Consider the following 18472-nt stretch of genomic DNA (forward strand, 5'->3'; position numbering starts at 1 on the left):
AGAAAAAGAAAAAAGTAAAAAAAAAACATACTCACCTGTCCAGGGAGCCGGCGTCCGCTGCTCCGGCGAGCGCTGCCGGGCGCAGGGTCTCCCATATGCTGCAATGTGACCCGGTGCAGTAAAGTGATGCTGCAAAGTGGCAGCGCACTTTATTGCACCGGGGGTCACCGTAGCGCGCAGGATCCGGCGCCAGGCAGCCCAGCAGAAGCAGCGCGGACCAGCTCCCTGGACAGGTGAGTATACTGATCTGCTGAAGGGGGGGGGGGAGTCTGTGGCGCACGGGGATAGTCGCGAAGGGGGGGGTCAATCGGGCGGCAGCAGTAGCGACGATGTTGGCGGGGGCTGCGCAGCAGGACATCGGGGTATTTTTTATGAAAAATTCCCTGTTGATGCTGCAGAGTGTCATCGCAGGGACAGAGCTTGACTGCAAGCTCTGCCCCTGCATGCGAGATAATTGATACATCCCTGCAATGTAATCAATTATCGCAGTGCGAGTTTGGGCGATTTTATCACCTGTCATCCGCATCCTGGATGGTGATAAATGCTGTAGGCCCCTAAGAACATGAAAGATTAGTTATACACAGGCACAAGATAGGGAAAGGCAACAATATAATATACAATTTCTTGGATATCCCAGTGAGCACTGTTGGACCAACTGTGAGGAAATTGAAGCTACATCATACCACCTGGGCACTGCCTCAGTGTCAGAGCAGGGAGAAGATTTGATAGGGAAGACACAGGGTGGGATGTACTAACCAATGGCGGAACATCCCGCCACGCATCGCATCCATACTAATCGCACATGTACTATAACATATGCAATTAGTATCGCAAAGGACAGCTCTCCTGATAAGATCTGACCTTTGCAATCAGCGTCGGTCTCTGGACTTCTGGGTTTATGACCCAGGAGTCCGTTTCCACATGTGCAGAAGGACACGACGGCAGGATGCTGGGAATGCGGGATCTCTATGTCAGAACCCTGGCATAAAGGGCTTAGTACATTTGGAAATGCGGTATAACCCCCGAAAAACTGGGTTTTTAACGCAATTTTGCTTTAGTACATCCCTCCCACTGAGAGGCAAGCTATCACTTTGAAGGAGCTACAGTGTTCAGTGGCTAAGACTTGAGCGAAGATGCACCAGTCAACCATATTAAGAGCTCTGCAAATAACTGGCCTGTATGGGAGGGTGGCTAGAAAGAAGCCATTCCTGAAGAATAGTGTGACACCCCCAGAAAATGGTGTGTGTGCCCCTTTAAAGTTTTACTTACAGGTCTGCAACAAAAAGGGGAAGCGCTGGCACAGTGGGAGTTAAGTGTGGACCATGGTCCGATCACATGGTCTGGATACTGATTGCTGATTGGGCAGGGCAGTCTAGGAGCCTTGTGGGAAGAAAAAGGAGGAGTCTGCAGGAGTGACTGGAGGTGCTGGACAAATGCTGAGCGAATAAGCCAATGTGATGTGAACTGTAGCCAATTTTCTTTGATGCCCAATTCTTCTTGAAAGTATTCATTTTTTATGCCAATTAAGCAATCATCATTCTCAATCCAGAGTTCATTGCGGCTCAATAAAAAGACATCCTGTTGGAATTGCTGACTCTCTCCTGTTTCGTATTAATCTATTCTACCTCTCTGAACACGGTACTACAGAACAAGGTAAAAGGAGAAACATTTCAGGGGAAACGTCCATCAGATAGCCACCCAACACCTGTGATACTTCTCTCAACCACTTAGACATACCAGCCAATCCCGGGGTGTTACAAAAGCTCATCAAAGCACATCTAGAGTTTGCCAGAAAACACCATAGTGACCCAGCTAAAATTTTGAACAAGGTTTTGTGATCAGATGAGACAAAAATTTAGCTGTTTGGCCCCATTTCAAAACGCCACGTGTGGCGCAAACCTAACACTGCCCATACATCATGAAACACCATCCTAACAATAACACTTGGGGGTGGCAGCGATATGTCATGCAAAGGCTTTTATTCAATGGAGACTAGGCATCTTCTTAAAATTAAAGGATAGATAGAATACAAAATACAAGGCGATACTGCAAGACAGCCTGCTTCAGACTTAGAAAACTAAAGCTTGGGAGCAAGTTCACCTTTCAGCAGCACAATGTTCCCAAGCACAAGGCCAAAACGGTGAATGTTCCACAGCAGCCAAAGCACAGCCCAGTTCTCAATCCAATTGAGAATCTGTGCCACTATTTGAGATTTGCAGTCCACAAGTGTCATCCAACCAACATGAACAACTTTCCAAAGTGCACATTCTTTTAATTGTATAATCCTGTAGGTGGGGGGCGGACAGTAATTTATCAGACCTCACAGTGAAAGTTTGATGGGGTTCAAGCCATCCCTGTTTCAGCTTCAGTGTGTCAGCGTCCGGAGTCTTACCGGTACGCTGGGGCCGTGGGGCTGGCTTCCTTGGCGATGTGCGGGCAGCGGCGGAGGTGGGCTGCTGCGCCGGATCCGTGGGCAGCAGTAGCGGCGGTGAGGGGGTCCGCTCGTGGCGGCGGGACGCCGCTACAGTGGGTCGCTCTTGCTGAGCCGTTGCTAGGAGACCAGGGGCAGTGAGCAATGTGGCTTTGCAAAAAGTTCTGCATTACTGGGCGCCGCCATGTTGGAGACCAAGTTTTGAGCATAGTTCCTGTTTCCTGTTTCTCCCAGCTAATCCAGGGGAAGCTCTCCCTATAAAAGGGGGCTGGCTTAGGACAGGGGTGCCAGTGCTTCAAGTTACAACCCTGTTGTAGGTGCTTTAGCCTGTGCTCCCAGGATTCCTGCTGTATTCTGGTTCCTCCTGATCCTGCTTGGTCGGTTCTCTGTTGCTGCTGCAGCCCTGCAGTTTCTACCCTGCTACTGCCTGTGGAAGCGCTCCTGGAAAACCCGGTCCAGTAAGACTCTTTGGGCACAGTCGACCCCGGGTCTTCTGCCTCGTCTTTCAAGCCACACTCCACAGATCTCCTTCACCAGCCACGCCTTTGTACCACCGACCACAGCCTGCAGATTATTATCTTCAGCCTCGTTTTCCAAACCACGGTCCACAGTCCTTGTCTCCAGCCACGTCTTCAACCATCATCCACAGTTCCACAGTTCATCATCTACAGTCTCGTCTTTCTAATCACAGTCCACAGTTCTTCGCCTCCAGCCACGTCTTTAACCATCGTGCTCCAGCCTCGGTTCTCTACCTCAGCCCTGTACATAATAAATACTTTCCATTGACTCTCAAACCCCGCCTACGTTCTTCATTGCTCCGTGCCCCATGCGAAGGAACTATATCCAGCCCCCTCATCTGGTTCATTCACAGCCTGCTACCTCCTCGGGCAAATCTCAGCTGCCGGATCCTCAAACTCTGCTAGACGTGACAGTAAGCACTGGCCAAATGGATTCGACGGGTGATCAGGCCTCAGGAGGGGATTCAACTGCAGATATCTGGTCTTGCTTAAGTAAGCAGGAGGCCACACAATCTCAAATCGTGCAGTTCATGCAGAGTATGTCCGAACGTCTCGATTCTCTCTGTGTTGCCATGACGGCCCCTCAAGTATCTACAGCTGCTCCCACATTAGCACCTCCGGTCCCGCTTCCTCCTGTACCAGTACCACTTCCACGGTTGCATTTGCCACCTCCCAGTAAATTCGATGGGAATCCAAAACAATGCCGTGGGTTTCTTAACCAGTGCGAAATCCAGTTCGAACTACAGTTGGCCAACTTCCCATCAGCGCGAACCAAAGTAGCCTATATAATTTCTATACTTACTGGGCAAGCATTGGAATGGGCTTCACCTTTGTGGGAGAGGATGGATCCCATCTTATCTAACTATCCAGAATTCGTGGCCACCTTTCGAAGAATCTTCGATGAACCGGGCAGGACCTCTGCCGCTTCATTGGAGATCCTGCGCCTGCGTCAGGGCACGCGTACGGTCAGTCAGTACGTGATCCAGTTTCGCACCCTTTCCTCAGAACTGAATTGGAATGAGGAGGCTCTCATTGCAGCTTTCTGGAGCGGTCTCTCCGAAAAGATCAAAGATGACCTCGCAACTCAGGACGTACCTGATAAGTTGGATAAACTAATTTCTTTATGCAATAAGTTAGACCTGAGGTACAGAGAACGCTGTATGGAGAGGTTGCGGTCAGATCGCCCTAAGCCTAGAGTTGTTCTTCCACCAACACCATCATCACCAACTGTGGAAGAACCCATGCAGATTAATCGCTCCCGCCTCTCCAATGAAGAACGTCAGAGACGGCGACAGGGGAACCTCTGCCTGTATTGTGGTGCATCTGATCACTTTGTTAAAACTTGCAATCTACGTCCGGGAAACGCCCGCTCCTAGTTTGTGCTGGAGAGGTCAAGCTAGGAGAATTCTCAGAATTACATACCAAGAAAGAGTCTGTCCTGTTAACCCAATTGGAGCTCCCTTCTTCTTCTCATCCCTGCACTACTCGACTCCGGAGCCGCTGAAAGCTTCATTACATCAGCTCTGGTCAAACGATCTGGAATACAAACGGTCCCTTTGGGTCGTACCATTTCTGTTACCGCAGTGGATGGAAGTTATATCCCTGAGGGTATTATATCCTTTCGTACTATTCCTCTCAAGATTAAGGTCGGAGTTCTCCATTCAGAAAAAACTCTTTCCTTGTAATTCCTAAAGCCTCTCATGAACTAATCCTAGGGTTTCCATGGTTAATCAGACACAATCCCCACATAGATTGGCAAACTATGGATGTTCTCTCTTGGGGACAAGACTGCTTTCAGAAGTGTTTACCTTCGGTTAGACCTCTCTTTTCTTCCAGCCTTCCTGTGGAGTACCAAGCTTTTCAAGATGTGTTCAGTAAGCATGGGGCGGACACCTTGCCTCCGCATCGTACTTGGGATTGTCCCATTGAGCTAGTACCTGGTAAGGCTCCTCCCTGAGGTCGAATTTACCCTCTCTCACTTCCCGAGACACAGGCCATGTCGGAGTATATCCAGGAGAACTTGGAGAAAGGGTTCATCAGGTCTTCTACATCTCCGGCCGAAGCGGAGTTTTTTTTCGTCAAAAAGAAGGATGGGGGGTTGCGGCCCTGTATTGACTATAGAGGTCTCAATGACATAACAGTTAAGAACAGATATCCGTTACCTCTGATTCCAGAACTGTTCAACCGTATTAAAGGAGCTACTGTATTTACTAAGTTGGACTTACAGGGGGCCTACAATCTTATACGTATTAGCCCAGGGGACGAATGGAAGACGGCATTTAATACCCGTGACGGCCATTGCGAATACCTGGTAATGCCTTTTGGCCTATGTAGCGCCCCAGCCATCTTTCAAGAGTTCGTTAACGAAATTTTCAGAGATCTCCTCTACGACTGCTTGGTAGTGTATCTGGATGACATCCCCATTTTTTCTAGGGATCTGAAGACCCATCGGGAACAAGTCAAAGAAGTGTTAACTCGTTTACGAAGGAATCAGTTATTCTGTAAGTTAGAGAAGTGCACCTTTGAAGTACCCACGATTTCATTCCTCGGTTACATTCTTTCAGGGCAGAGGTTACAGATGGATCCCGCTAAAGTCCAGGCGATTCAGGATTGGGCACTTCCAGCTACCCTTAAAGGAATTCAACGTTTCCTGGGGTTTGCTAACTTCTACCGAAGATTCATTCAAAATTATTCTTCTGTCATAGCTCCTATAACCGCATTAACTAGGAAGGGAGCCGATCCTGCCAAGTGGTCTCCTGAGGCTTTGGAAGTGTTTTCATCTTTAAAGGAGGCCTTCACGACTGCTCCAGTTCTTCGACAACCCGATCTCAGCCGTCCGTTCTTGGTGGAGGTTGATGCCTCTACTGTGAGAGTGGGAGCAGTATTATCCCAGCTTTTCGAGGACAAGAAGCTCCATCCTTGTGCATTCTTCTCGCGAAGATTCTCCCCCGCTGAACAGAATTATGCTATTGGGGAACAGGAATTACTGGCAATTAAGTTGGCCTTTGAGGAGTGGAGGTATTTGTTGGAGGGAGCTCAGCATCCAATTTCGGTGACCACGGATCACAAGAACCTCCTGTATCTACAGTCAGCCCGATGTCTGAACCCACGCCAAGCAAGATGGGCACTCTTCTTTACCCGTTTTAATTTTAAACTCAGTTACCGACCAGGTTCCCTCAACAAAAAGGCAGATGCCTTATCTCGCTCCATAAGTTCAGAAGAACCCTCTGACCGTTCAAAAGAGCAATTTATCCTGGAATCCACCTCTTTTTCTGCAACTAATACCTCGCCACTTCCTCCTCCAGGGAAGATCTTCGTTGCACCAAATCTTCGCAAAAAACTTCTTACATGGGCTCACTCCTCCTCCTTCATGGGCCATGCGGGCGGTCATAAGACACTTAAATTCATACAGCGCTCCTACTGGTGGCCTCATCTCAGGACTGACGTTCAGGAATTTGTGGCTGCCTGTCCAAAATGTGCTCAGCATAAAAGTCCCAAAGGTCCACCAGCCGGGTTACTCCATCCTTTGCAGGTACCACTAAGACCATGGACGCATATTTCTATGGACTTTATTGCAGATTTACCTACGTCTGGTGGGCGGAACACCGTATGGGTCATAGTTGACCGATTCTCTAAAATGGCACACTTTGTTCCTCTGGCTAATCTTCCATCTGCATCCCAGTTGGCAAAATTGTTTATAGCAGAGATCTTTCGACTCCATGGTCTACCACAAGAAATCGTGTCTAATAGAGGTCCTCAATTTGTGGCCAAGTTTTGGAGATCCCTATGTTCTGCTCTTGGCGTGAAATTAAACTTCTCCTCAGGATATCATGCCCAAACAGATGGTCAAACAGAGAAAGTGAACCAGGATCTGGAGACTTTTCTGCGTTTATTCATGTCCTCCTCACAGGACAACTGGCTGGACTTCCTCCCATTCGCAGAATTTGCCCACTACAATCTTTATCACTCTGCCACAAAATCTTCTCCATTCTTCATTAATTATGGTTACCATCCAAGAGTTCCTGACTTCCAACTTCTGCCTACGCTCGAGGTTCCTGCCGCAGATTCAACACTTCGACAATTTACTGAAGCCTGGAAACAAGTTCACAAGACTTTGCTCAAGACATCCAAGAGATATAAGACCTATACAGATCTGAAACGAAAAGCTGTACCAAGCCTTAAGGTAGGAGATCGGGTTTGGGTTTCCACACGTAACCTAAGATTAAAGGTTCCTACAAAAAAAGTTTGCTCCCAGATTTATTGGGCCTTACCCAATAGAAAAAGTGTTGAATCCTGTGGCTTACAAAGTGAAATTACCTCCACAGTTAAGAATTTCTAATGCATTTCATATTTCTCTCTTAAAACCATTGGTACTTAATCGGTTCAGAGCCGCTCTGCCTAAATCACCCAAGATCCAATCAGCACATGGAGACGAATTTGAGATTCACAAGATCCTTGATTCTCGCAGACGTTATGGTCACGTCCAGTACCTTGTTGATTGGAAAGGGTATGGGCCAGAGGAGAGATCTTGGGTAGACGCAAAGGATGTCCATGCTCCAAGACTTCTTCGGACATTTCATGCCAAGTTTCCAACTAAACCACATAGGTGTCCGGAGTCCACCCGCAAAAGGGGGGGTACTGTCAGCGTCCGGAGTCTTACCGGTACGCTGGGGCCGCGGTGCTGGCTTCCTTGGCGATGTGCGGGCAGCGGCGGAGGTGGGCTGCTGCGCCGGATCCGTGGGCAGCAGTAGCGGGGGTGAGGGGGTCCGCTCGTGGTGGCGGGATGCCGCTACAGTGGGTCACTCTTGCTGAGCTGTTGCTAGGAGACCAGGGGCAGTGAGCAATGTGGCTTTGCAAAAAAGTCTGCATTACTGGGCGCCGCCATGTTGGAGACCAAGTTTTGAGCATAGTTCCTGTTTCCTGTTTCTCCCAGCCAATCCAGGGGAAGCTCTCCCTATAAAAGGGGGCTGGCTTAGGACAGGGATGCCAGTGCTTCAAGTTACAATCCTGTTGTAGGTGCTTTAGCCTGTGCTCCCAGGATTCCTGCTGTATTCTGGTTCCTCCTGATCCTGCTTGGTCGGTTCTCTGTTGCTGCTGCAGCCCTGCCGTTTCTACCCTGCTACTGCCTGTGGAAGCGCTCCTGGAAAACCCGGTCCCAGGTCTTCTGACTCGTCTTTCAAGCCACACTCCACAGATCTTTCACCAGCCACACCTTTTTACCACCGACCACAGCCTGCAGATTATTATCTTCAGCCTCGTTTTCCAAACCACGGTCCACAGTCCTTGTCTCCAGCCACGTCTTAAACCATCATCCACAGTTCCGCAGTTCATCATCTACAGTCTCGTCTTTCTAATCACAGTCCACAGTTCTTCGCCTCCAGCAACGTCTTTAACCATCGTGCTCCAGCCTCGGTTCTCTACCTCAGCCCTGTACATAATAAATACTTTCCATTGACTCTCAAACCCTGTCTACGTTCTTCATTGCTCCGTGTCCCATGTGAAGGAACTATATCCAGCCCCCTCATCTGGTTCATTCACAGCCTGCTACCTCCTTGGGCAAATCTCAGCTGCCGGATCCTCAAACTCTGCTAGACGTGACACAGTGCAGTTGTCCTGACATGACGGAAAGTGCAAGCAACCAAGCTACAGCTCTTGCACAGAGTGTGATAACTCACACTCATCTCTCATAGCTATTACCACTGCTTAGAGGTCAAATAGGCAGTGGCGTTACTAGGGAGTGCAGTAGCACCAGGCTACACCATCTCAGTGGGTGACACCAAAATAGCACAACTGTTCTGCTATTTTGGGGTCACCGAGCAGCAGCGATGCAGTTACACCCCCAAAATGTCATACACCAAGGCATTGCTTTTCAGGCATAAGGCCACACCCCTTTTCAACTTTGACATGAGAGGATCCAGAGATACGGTGATAGGGTGCATACAGCGCACTAGGTGGTATAAACCCCAGTGACATCCCTACAAATAGATGCAGTTTTCTGCAGAGAATGGGTGTCATAGGACTTATTATGGCCTACTGGTGGAGAAAACAAAGAGATATTCAGGGGTCTATTCATGAAGTAGTGAAAAGTGTGGAGAAGTGAACCAGTAGAGAAGTTGCCCATGGCAACCAATCAGCATTGAAGTAACATTTATAATTTGCATACTATACAATTGTACAGAGCAGCTGATTGGTTGCCATGGACAACTTCTCCACAGGCTCACTTCTCCACTCTTTCTGCTGCTCCATGAATAGACCCCTCAATGTTAATTGAGTTACAGGAGCTTAGAGACCACTAGAGGTGGAAAAATGTGTCAACTCATTAAGCAGCATAGTAATAGCATCTCATTATGGTGTTACAGCATATATACCTTTTATATGGGATCAAAATAATTAGCGCAGAGAAGGTGGGTTTTCAGTATCGCTCAGCAAGTAGCCCCAGCATTGGTTAATAGACATGGTAATACATATCGCTATGATACGCTGTGATAAGGAATGAGAGCTAACTCCGCCCAATGTTATTTAATTAAAATATATGACTGGTTTATAGATAATTACTTTCCTATAAACTCTGAAGTAATCCTACATGCTTTATGCTATCAGAGCGTACAGTATACAATATATTTTATTTTGCACTGTAGTTTAACAAAGCCACTTGTCACTGTGATGAGTTGCTTCATCTGGTGTTCCACTGCAATGTGCCTCCAGTTTAATCTTCATAAACAATATGTATTTATCCCAGCAAAATATTACTTTCTACAGAACATGGGGTTTTATGCTTTACGAGAAGAAAAGTCTGGCATGTTTCCTACAGTTTAAGTATTGCACTTGTTGTGGAGCCGCACACTGAGTTATAACACAGAAGCAGAGAACTGTACAATGGCCCTCATTCCGAGTCGTTCGCTCGGTATTTTTCATCGCATCGCAATGAAAATCCGCTTAGTACGCATGCGCAATATTCGCACTGCGACTGCGCCAAGTAATTTAACAATGAAGATAGTATTTTTACTCACGGCTTTTTCATCGCTCCGGCGATCGTAATGTGATTGACAGGAAATGGGTGTTACTGGGCGGAAACACGGCGTTTTTTGGGCGTGTGGATGAAAACGCTACCGTTTCCGGAAAAAACGCAGGAGTGGCTGGAGAAACGGGGGAGTGTCTGAGCGAACGCTGGGTGTGTTTGTGACGTCAAACCAGGAACGACAAGCACTGAACTGATCGCACAGGCAGAGTAAGGTTGAAGTTACTCAGAAACTGCAAAGTAGTGTGTAATCGCAATATTGCGAATACATCGGTCGCAATTTTAAGAAGCTAAGATACACTCCCAGTAGGCGTAGGCTTAGCGTGTGTAACTCTGCTAAATTCGCCTTGCGACCGATCAACTCGGAATGAGGGCCCATGTAATCTTTTATCAATGACCCCATCCGCTAACTAGCAGAACAGCTCATTAGAAAACATTGTAAACTGGTAAGTTGTCAATAAAACTATTTACTCTGCTGTTGTGGTTTGTCCAATCATTTCTTACAGGCATGATTGCTGCCCTTGCTCAGAATTGAGAGCTTCAAAGTTAATATGAATGAAGAAGGGATATGGTAATCATTGGAGGCTGGAGCAGTTGTGCCCCGTACAGGTACCCGGGCTGGACCTGTGGCCATGTAGTTGGTGATATGGCCCAGCTGTCAGTGTTATCATATTTGCATTGTGTGCACAGTAGGTTTTTGCACAGTGTGGCTGTCAGATTTTGGGGTGACAATGAAGAGTACATTTTTGAGTGATATGAGTGAATGTGGGGGTATCGGGATAAGTATGGTGCGTATGAAGAAGTTATTGCAGGAGGGACAGGAGGGGAGAAAGGGAAGCCTTTGAGCTTATGGACACACCACAGGGGAGATGTATCAAACCTTCGAGAGAGATAAAGTGCCAAAGTAACCCGCTGCAAACAATCAGTCTTTGTTAGTGTATAAACTGTGCTTGAAAAAATGATAGCTACAATCTGACTGGTTGTTATGTGCTACTTATGTACTTTATCTCTCTCTCTCTGAAACATCCCCCCTCCACTCTGAGATGCAGACCCAGCAGAGGCAGAACTCTGGGAGGCAACGGAGTCATCTCCCGCCGGGCTCCTGCTCTGAAGGGGGGCACCTCTCCTCCCATTCTGTGACACCATTGAATTAAGTTAATTGATAGCTGCCGCTGTCTTTTCAGTGGCCGACTTCCTCACTGGTCCCTGCACCTTACAAATCACACCCTCTCTATTATACTGAATATACACATTTTACAAGTGTCACACCCAGGATTAGAAACCTTAACCTATTACACCGGAAGCAGGCACCTTACTGATGAAGCTGTTTGCTCCTGTATAGAAAATATGAGAATTTTAACTATATGAGGTTACTTCTCTGACAATTACACTTCATATAGTTAGAATTCTCATGCTTCCTGTACAGGAGCAAATAGCTCCATCAGTAAAGTGTCTGCTGTCAGTGTAACAGGTCATGGATTCTAATCCTGGGTATGACTGCTAAGAAATGTGTGATTTAAAATAAAAGACAATTAAATGTATAAATACAGTATATACATTTTTTTCAGAACACTCCATGTACACACACACGCCCACCCACCCACCCACACACTCACACACACATATATATATTTATATATTTATATATATACACAAACACACATACATACATATATTTATCTTAATATAGGAGATAGGGGGGCACCAATATTTATCTTGGCTCCGGGCGACTGTGACGAACCTACGCCACTGAGACCCAGTAGTGGTAATGGGCAATTCTCCTGTCCAAAAACTTGTAAGGTATGAGTTTCTGTGTGTGTGTGTGGGGGGGGGGGAGGGGGTTTAATTAGACAACAGTGATGTCGACAGTGACTGTATGACAACCAGATAATGCAGGTAGTAATATTATTTAAAGCAGAATAGATGTGTTGACATAATAACATAAAAATTATGGTAACACATCATGGCAATGTTATAATGGCAATATTGCTAAAATGCTTTAAATCAAATGACGACAGTGTCGGCATTCTCTAGATGACATTACACTGTCGGCAGTCTGACTGTCAGATCATACTGAACTAGGGTTGCATAGTGTATGATGAGCTGCAGTGTGGGTGGTTGTACAGTATTGTAGTGTAGTGTGTGTGTGGCATTAGTGTCAGGCATTGTAGTGTGGGGGTCAGAATTGTGTGTGTCAGTGTAGTGATTGGACCAATTTTGTATAGATTGGCAGTGTGTGTGGCAATGTAGTGTGGTGGCAGTATCGTGTGTGAGAATAAGTAGTGTAGGTGGCAGTGTGCTGTGGCCACTTTATGACTTACATTAGCAGAAGGTAATAAGCCCCAATATTTGTATGCTGCAAATTATCATGCTGGGACTGCACAACAAGGATTTCCATCAGCTTACCGGCAGCCTAATGCCGCTGGCATAAGCATAAAGGAAAATGTGCACGAGCAGCTAATATCCATGTATGTTATCCGGGGGGAATCTACCGGCGCCTCTCCGGCCTCGCTAGTCCCCCATTGCGAGTACGGTCAATGCCAGCCTGAGATAGCCTACTAACACTTGTTAAATCTGATATTTCTCCGGAGTTTCCCTTTTGTAAATTGGGAGAAGCGGCAATAAACCCTTTCTCTGGCTTAAAGGATGGAGAAAGGGATTTTCGTAAATAGGCCCCCATGGTTTATTTCTCAATAGTTTAAAGACACAATAAACACAGTTTTTTTCTTGACCCTGTACCTCCTAGCAGATGAAAATATAATTAATATTCTACAATATAATAATAACCATGCATTGTCAATAGAGTATAGTTTACTACACATTGGGGGTCATTCCCAGTTGTTCGCTCTTTGACGATTTTCGCAATGGAGCGATTAAGGCGAAAATGCGCATGCGCATGGTACGCAGTGCGCATGCGCTAAGTATTTTAGCACAAAACTTAGTAGATTTACTCACGTCCGAACGAAGAATTTTGATCGTTGAAGTGATCGGAATGTGATTGACAGGAAGTGGGTGTTTCTGGGCGGAAACTGGCCGTGTGCGGAAACACGCTGGCGTGTCAGGATAAAACGCGGGAGTGTCTGGAGAAAAGGGGGAGTGGCTGGCGGAACACAGGGCGTGTTTGTGACGTCAAACCAGGGATGAAACGGCCTGAGCTGATCGCAGTGTAGGAGTAAGTCTCTGGCTACTCAAAAACTGCTAAGAATTTTCTATTCGCAATTCTGCTAATCTTTCGTTCGCAATTCTGCTAAGCTAAAATACACTCCCAGAGGGTGGCGGCCTAGCGTGTGCAATGCTGCTAAAATCTGCTAGCGAGAGAACAATTCGGAATGACCCCGATTATACATGAGAGGATGTACCCCAATGTACACTACGAGCCAAGATTGCCATATAAAAGCTACATTAAGTTGATATACTCTGTGCACCGCCACATGTGGGACCTATTGTCCACTTCGATAAATTTGGATGGAATAGCGTACACTATGCAAGAATAGGGATCATTGATCTGAGGCTCCATAACTGCAATACAGGTTGTGAAAGAGATACGATAAATCTAAGCTAATATATAACACACAAAGAGCGCAATGCATTAAAGCATATTTTGCGGTCAAACCTGCAATAATACAGTTCTCTGAGGTTTGGCCGCATATGCACCAAGCTCCAGAATGCTATACATTCTGGGGCTTGAACCCAGTGGGAAACGCCATCTTTATATGGTGTTACCCATTAGAAGCCTATGGGTTCCTATGCGCATTTCCGCCTGTGGATCCAATCAGATCCCTCCCAGCACCCCCAATGGCACGTGCGTCATACAACGCATGCGCAGATGGACTCCCAAGTCCTAAACCAGGAAGTCCTCACACTACAGAGGACAGTTTTGTAAATTTCATGCATACAGCATAGAATTACTAAACACCTATGTGCATGCGATGAGTGTCAGGATGCATTGCATTTTGTCATGCATCCTGCTCCAAAAGGGCTATTTATCCAATAATATTTGCAGGATAGTCCACAAAAACAGGTGATTTCGGGGACTATTCTGCTAATATTATTTGATTTTCGCAAATATTAAGCATCCCCTGAATGCACCATGGAGAGCCACAACCCTCATTAGTTTCTATGAGGGCTGAGAAGATGTCAGATTTACCAAGCTCCGGAATGCAAAGCATTCCTGAGTCTGTCCCTGATAGGTGCTGTTATCATGTAGCCTTAGAGTAGACAATTATAATGCCCAGAGTGGGCACTGTTATCATACAGTGTAGGGACCTCCAGTATCAGAAAAGCCTTGACAGTGGCCTATCTTTGCACATATACGTAACTGAGATCTCTGAATTATCTACTACCATGTCGTTTTTAAAATCTTATTGCTAATGCCCCTTGGTGTGCTGGGGAAAATCTGCTTTGTGTATCTCTCTAGTTTAGAACAACCCCTCCCTTTCAGCACCTGAGGGTTATTAATAATTTGATTGAGCAGTATCCATTTTATACTTCAGTTAGAGAGGCATTGATGGGATCTGCATTTGGAGAGCATGCTGGTTCTTTTAATGACACTTGGAGGACCTAGGGTGATTTTTGGTACGCTGGCTCTCAATTTAAGATATATTTTTGTATGTGGTATTATCATGTGGTCTTACAGCTGACAATTATATGGCCCAGTGTGGGTGCTGTTATCATGCAGTGTAAGGACCTCCTATATCAGAGAAGCCTTGATGTCGGTCTGGAGGCTTACCATATTTTTGCAAATATATGTAACTAAGATCTCTGAAATAGCTACCACTACATAGATTTTCAAATTATATTTTAATGCCCCTTGGTGTGCTGGGAAAAATCTGCTTTGTGTATCTTTCTAGTCCTGATAGGTAACACCAACTCTAGATGGCATTATCCTCTATTAGCCTATAGGCTACATTCTGCATAAATCCAGGCCTGACCCCAACAATGATCACTGCATATGTGTGGTCAGCAGACGACCCATGCACAAAATAGCCCCAGCTCCCAAAGCTGAAGTGGAATGATTGCTTTTATGATCATTTCACTTCTATACACATCACAGGGACTGCATGTGATATTTAGTACATTCGGGCAAATGTTGATTTCTTATTGCCATGAATAGAAGCGATAAGAAAATTTAATTATTGGGGCTAAAACATGATAATTAGTAAACATGGCCCAAAGTACCAGTAAAGACATCTGAAATTCTAATTCAATTTACAGAGATTTCCCTCAGTGAAAAACTGTCACTGTATCTACAGCAGCTCTTGTCAAATCCTGAGATCATTTAATGACCAGTTTACCGGGATCTGTTTTTAAAGAGCACAGCCTCTTATAAGGAAGTGTTTCTACCAGCAGAAAAGCAGGTTTGCTTCTGGTGGTGTATACCTCTATGTACGTATACACAAGTAATGAGAGCAGGGCTGCCTTCAGAAATTATGGGGCCTGGGACTGACAAAATAGACAGGGCCCCCCGCCACAAAAAAAAAAAAAGATTCTGCTGCACTGCTTCACCCCTATGTGATGTTATACATTGTGATATTACAATATTACATATAGGTGGAATATTGCAGACCTTCAGGAACAGTTTACAGAGAGCTGATGCGCAGATACGGCTTGTTTTAAGAAGTTCTCCTTGTGCATCAGACAACTGTTGACTTACAGACTGGTGCAGCTCTACAGGTATTGGCGGTAGGAGCCAGGGGTGGGCCCCCCTCTCTGTAAGGGCCCAGGACACCAGTCCCCACAGTCCCCCCCCCCCAATGGCTGTCCTGAACGAGAGAGACCAACTCCAGCTAATTGGCCCATTGTAAAGAAAATGCTGCAAGAACTCCAAACCTGCCCACTGATGCACAATACACTACGTATACAATAATAAAACAATCCACTGATATCAGATTTGAGCTTCCTCTGTGACTTATACTGTAATACAACATATATCTACTTTTCCGCAATGCTGTCACTTAACTAATATAGGTTGAGTATCCCTTATCCAAAATACAAAATCACACAGTTTTGGTTCCCCTACTGAGATGATGACACATATACATGTATATTATATTTTCTGTCTATATAATATATATATATATATACATATAATATATATGTCATTATCTCAGTAGCATACTTGCCTACCTGACACTCTCCATGAGGGAGAAAATGCTCTGTTCCTGGACTTTTTCTCCCTCATGGAGAGGGTCAGGTAGGTAAGTATGCTCAGTAGGGGACCCAAAAAATGCGGGATTTTGAATTTTGGATAAGAGATAATCAACATGTACATATAAAAGCAACTTTTCTGCAGACTATAGCTTGTTATATGCTAATTATTCATCCTTCATGGGCTGGTGGCAATCGCTCTAAAATCAAACGTTTGGAAACCCCCCTCAGAGAAATCCTGCGTTTGCCCCCTGCTTTCAATTCACTTGTAATTAATTGGTCAAATCAAACTGTGCATTACTGCTGTATGACACCAACCCACACTGTCAGTATTCCTGAATCAGGCATGCTTCCTTACACCCAACAGCAACATAGAGAAAGTAGCTTTACAGTATTCTAATTGATTACAAACACCTCCAGTTCTCTTTATAAATCCAGTCAGAACCTTTTTCCTCCAGTTGTCTTGTTATTGGAATTGGCCAGTTATAAATGAGCACAGATGCTGACAGCTTGTGAGGTGATGCCGGTGAGGATAGGTGATGTCGGTGAGGATAGGTGATGCCGGTGAGGATACTTTCAGTTGGAGAGGTGAGTTAGCAAACAGCCAATTAGAAATGACAAGATAGTGCTGTTGATTTCAGCATCATTATCGCCATTTATGATTACGGGACGTAGTTATGTGACTGGCGATCAGGAGACCACTGGTCACGACGACTGCATCCCGCCCACACACAATCCCGACAGTTGGCATGCCGACTAGCAGGGACTATTCCCATTCAATGGGTGTCCACGACACCCATATAGTGGGAATAGAACAGGCATAATCCCCGGGATCCCGGCGTCGTTATGATGATCGGCGGGATCCCAAGCGCCGGTCACCCATACCGCCCTTTTTCCTCCAGTTGTCTTGTTATTGGAATTGGCCAGTTATAAATGAGCACAGATGCTGACAGCTTGTGAGGTGATGCCGGTGAGGATAGGTGATGCCGGTGAGGATAGGTGATGCCGGTGAGGATACTTTCAGTTGGAGAGGTGAGTTAGCAAACAGCCAATTAGAAATGACAAGATAGTGCTGTTGATTTCAGCATCATTATCGCCATTTATGATTACGGGACGTAGTTATGTGACTGGCGATCAGGAGACCACTGGTCACGACGACTGCATCCCGCCCACACACAATCCCGACAGTTGGCATGCCGACTAGCAGGGACTATTCCCATTCAATGGGTGTCCACGACACCCATATAGTGGGAATAGAACAGGCATAATCCCCGGGATCCCGGCGTCGTTATGATGATCGGCGGGATCCCAAGCGCCGGTCACCCATACCCAACCCATCATTACACCAGGACTCTGGTACACACAAAAGATACACCTCTAATATGAATATATGTCCAAGTCTTATTAGGTTGCATCACATTGCTCAGTTTAGACCCATTAAGCCTGCCCTGTCCGGTGCAACGCTCTGCAAGCTTAAGATAGGATAGGAATGCATTTAGATACATGTGTGCAGTACAGAACTGCGTATATTTACGCCTCACCAATAGCCCTAATTTTACCTCTCAGTGAGGCCCTATCTAACCAGAACAGAACAAGTTGCAATATATTATTAACATGCATTTGCTAAATAATATACTTCTAGTAATGCATACAATGAACTGGTCTCGGGTCATTACACACTATTCCCAAGCGAAAGTTCCAACCTTCCCAGACATCTGTTTGCTTTGAGCCTGATCAGGTCGCTGCAAGCTCAGACTTATGTGTGAGTTATCCAATCACTCAGCACCAGTGGGAAAACACAGGCATTGCCACAACTTAGCAGGCAGTTCCTACTTACTGTAACAAAGTGAAACTAGTGCAGGGGGGCTTAACGTAGCCAGATGCCCATCTCTCCCTGGATACCCTGAGTCAGTAAAGAGAAGCTCTCATACATCCACATCTGTCAGTGCAGCGTTTCTTGTATTTCACTCAGAAGCCACTGAAGGAATTTGTCTTCTTTACCTGCAGACAGAAAATCTCACTCAGTTTCCTCCCTTGTCGCACCAGTTGTGGGAGGTTCAGTGCAACAGGCAATGTGAGAATAGAGTGAGCACAGACCTGCCATGGGGAGGGATCTACAGACTTCAGAATTATCAGATGTATACAATGACACTTTGTCATTCCATTGACTGGAAAAAAAAACATATTTAATTAAACAAGCTTACCGCCCTCTCTTCTGAGTGTGTGTTTTGTTTCTAGATTGTGGGTGAAGTTCACAAAAGAGAAGTTAGATTTAAAAAAAAAAAATGGTGCAATTAACATAATCTTTTTTTTTTATACTTAACTCCATAAAAACTCATGTTTCAGCAGGGTATATTC

General features: G+C 45.8%; 1 protein-coding gene across 1 annotated transcript in view; it reads right to left on the bottom strand.

The window, feature by feature from the left end:
- Positions 1–18170, bottom strand: part of CRACR2A (calcium release activated channel regulator 2A) — a 416510-nt gene extending 398340 nt beyond the window's left edge. Inside the window, exon 1 of the mRNA XM_063928465.1 lies at positions 17952–18170. The gene's annotated coding sequence lies outside the window, so the exon portion shown is untranslated. The remainder of the gene's footprint in view (positions 1–17951) is intronic.
- Positions 18171–18472: the final 302 nt, after the last annotated feature.

The sequence above is a fragment of the Pseudophryne corroboree genome, chromosome 6, assembly GCF_028390025.1.
Source record: "Pseudophryne corroboree isolate aPseCor3 chromosome 6, aPseCor3.hap2, whole genome shotgun sequence".
Taxonomy (NCBI): Eukaryota; Metazoa; Chordata; class Amphibia; order Anura; family Myobatrachidae; genus Pseudophryne; species Pseudophryne corroboree.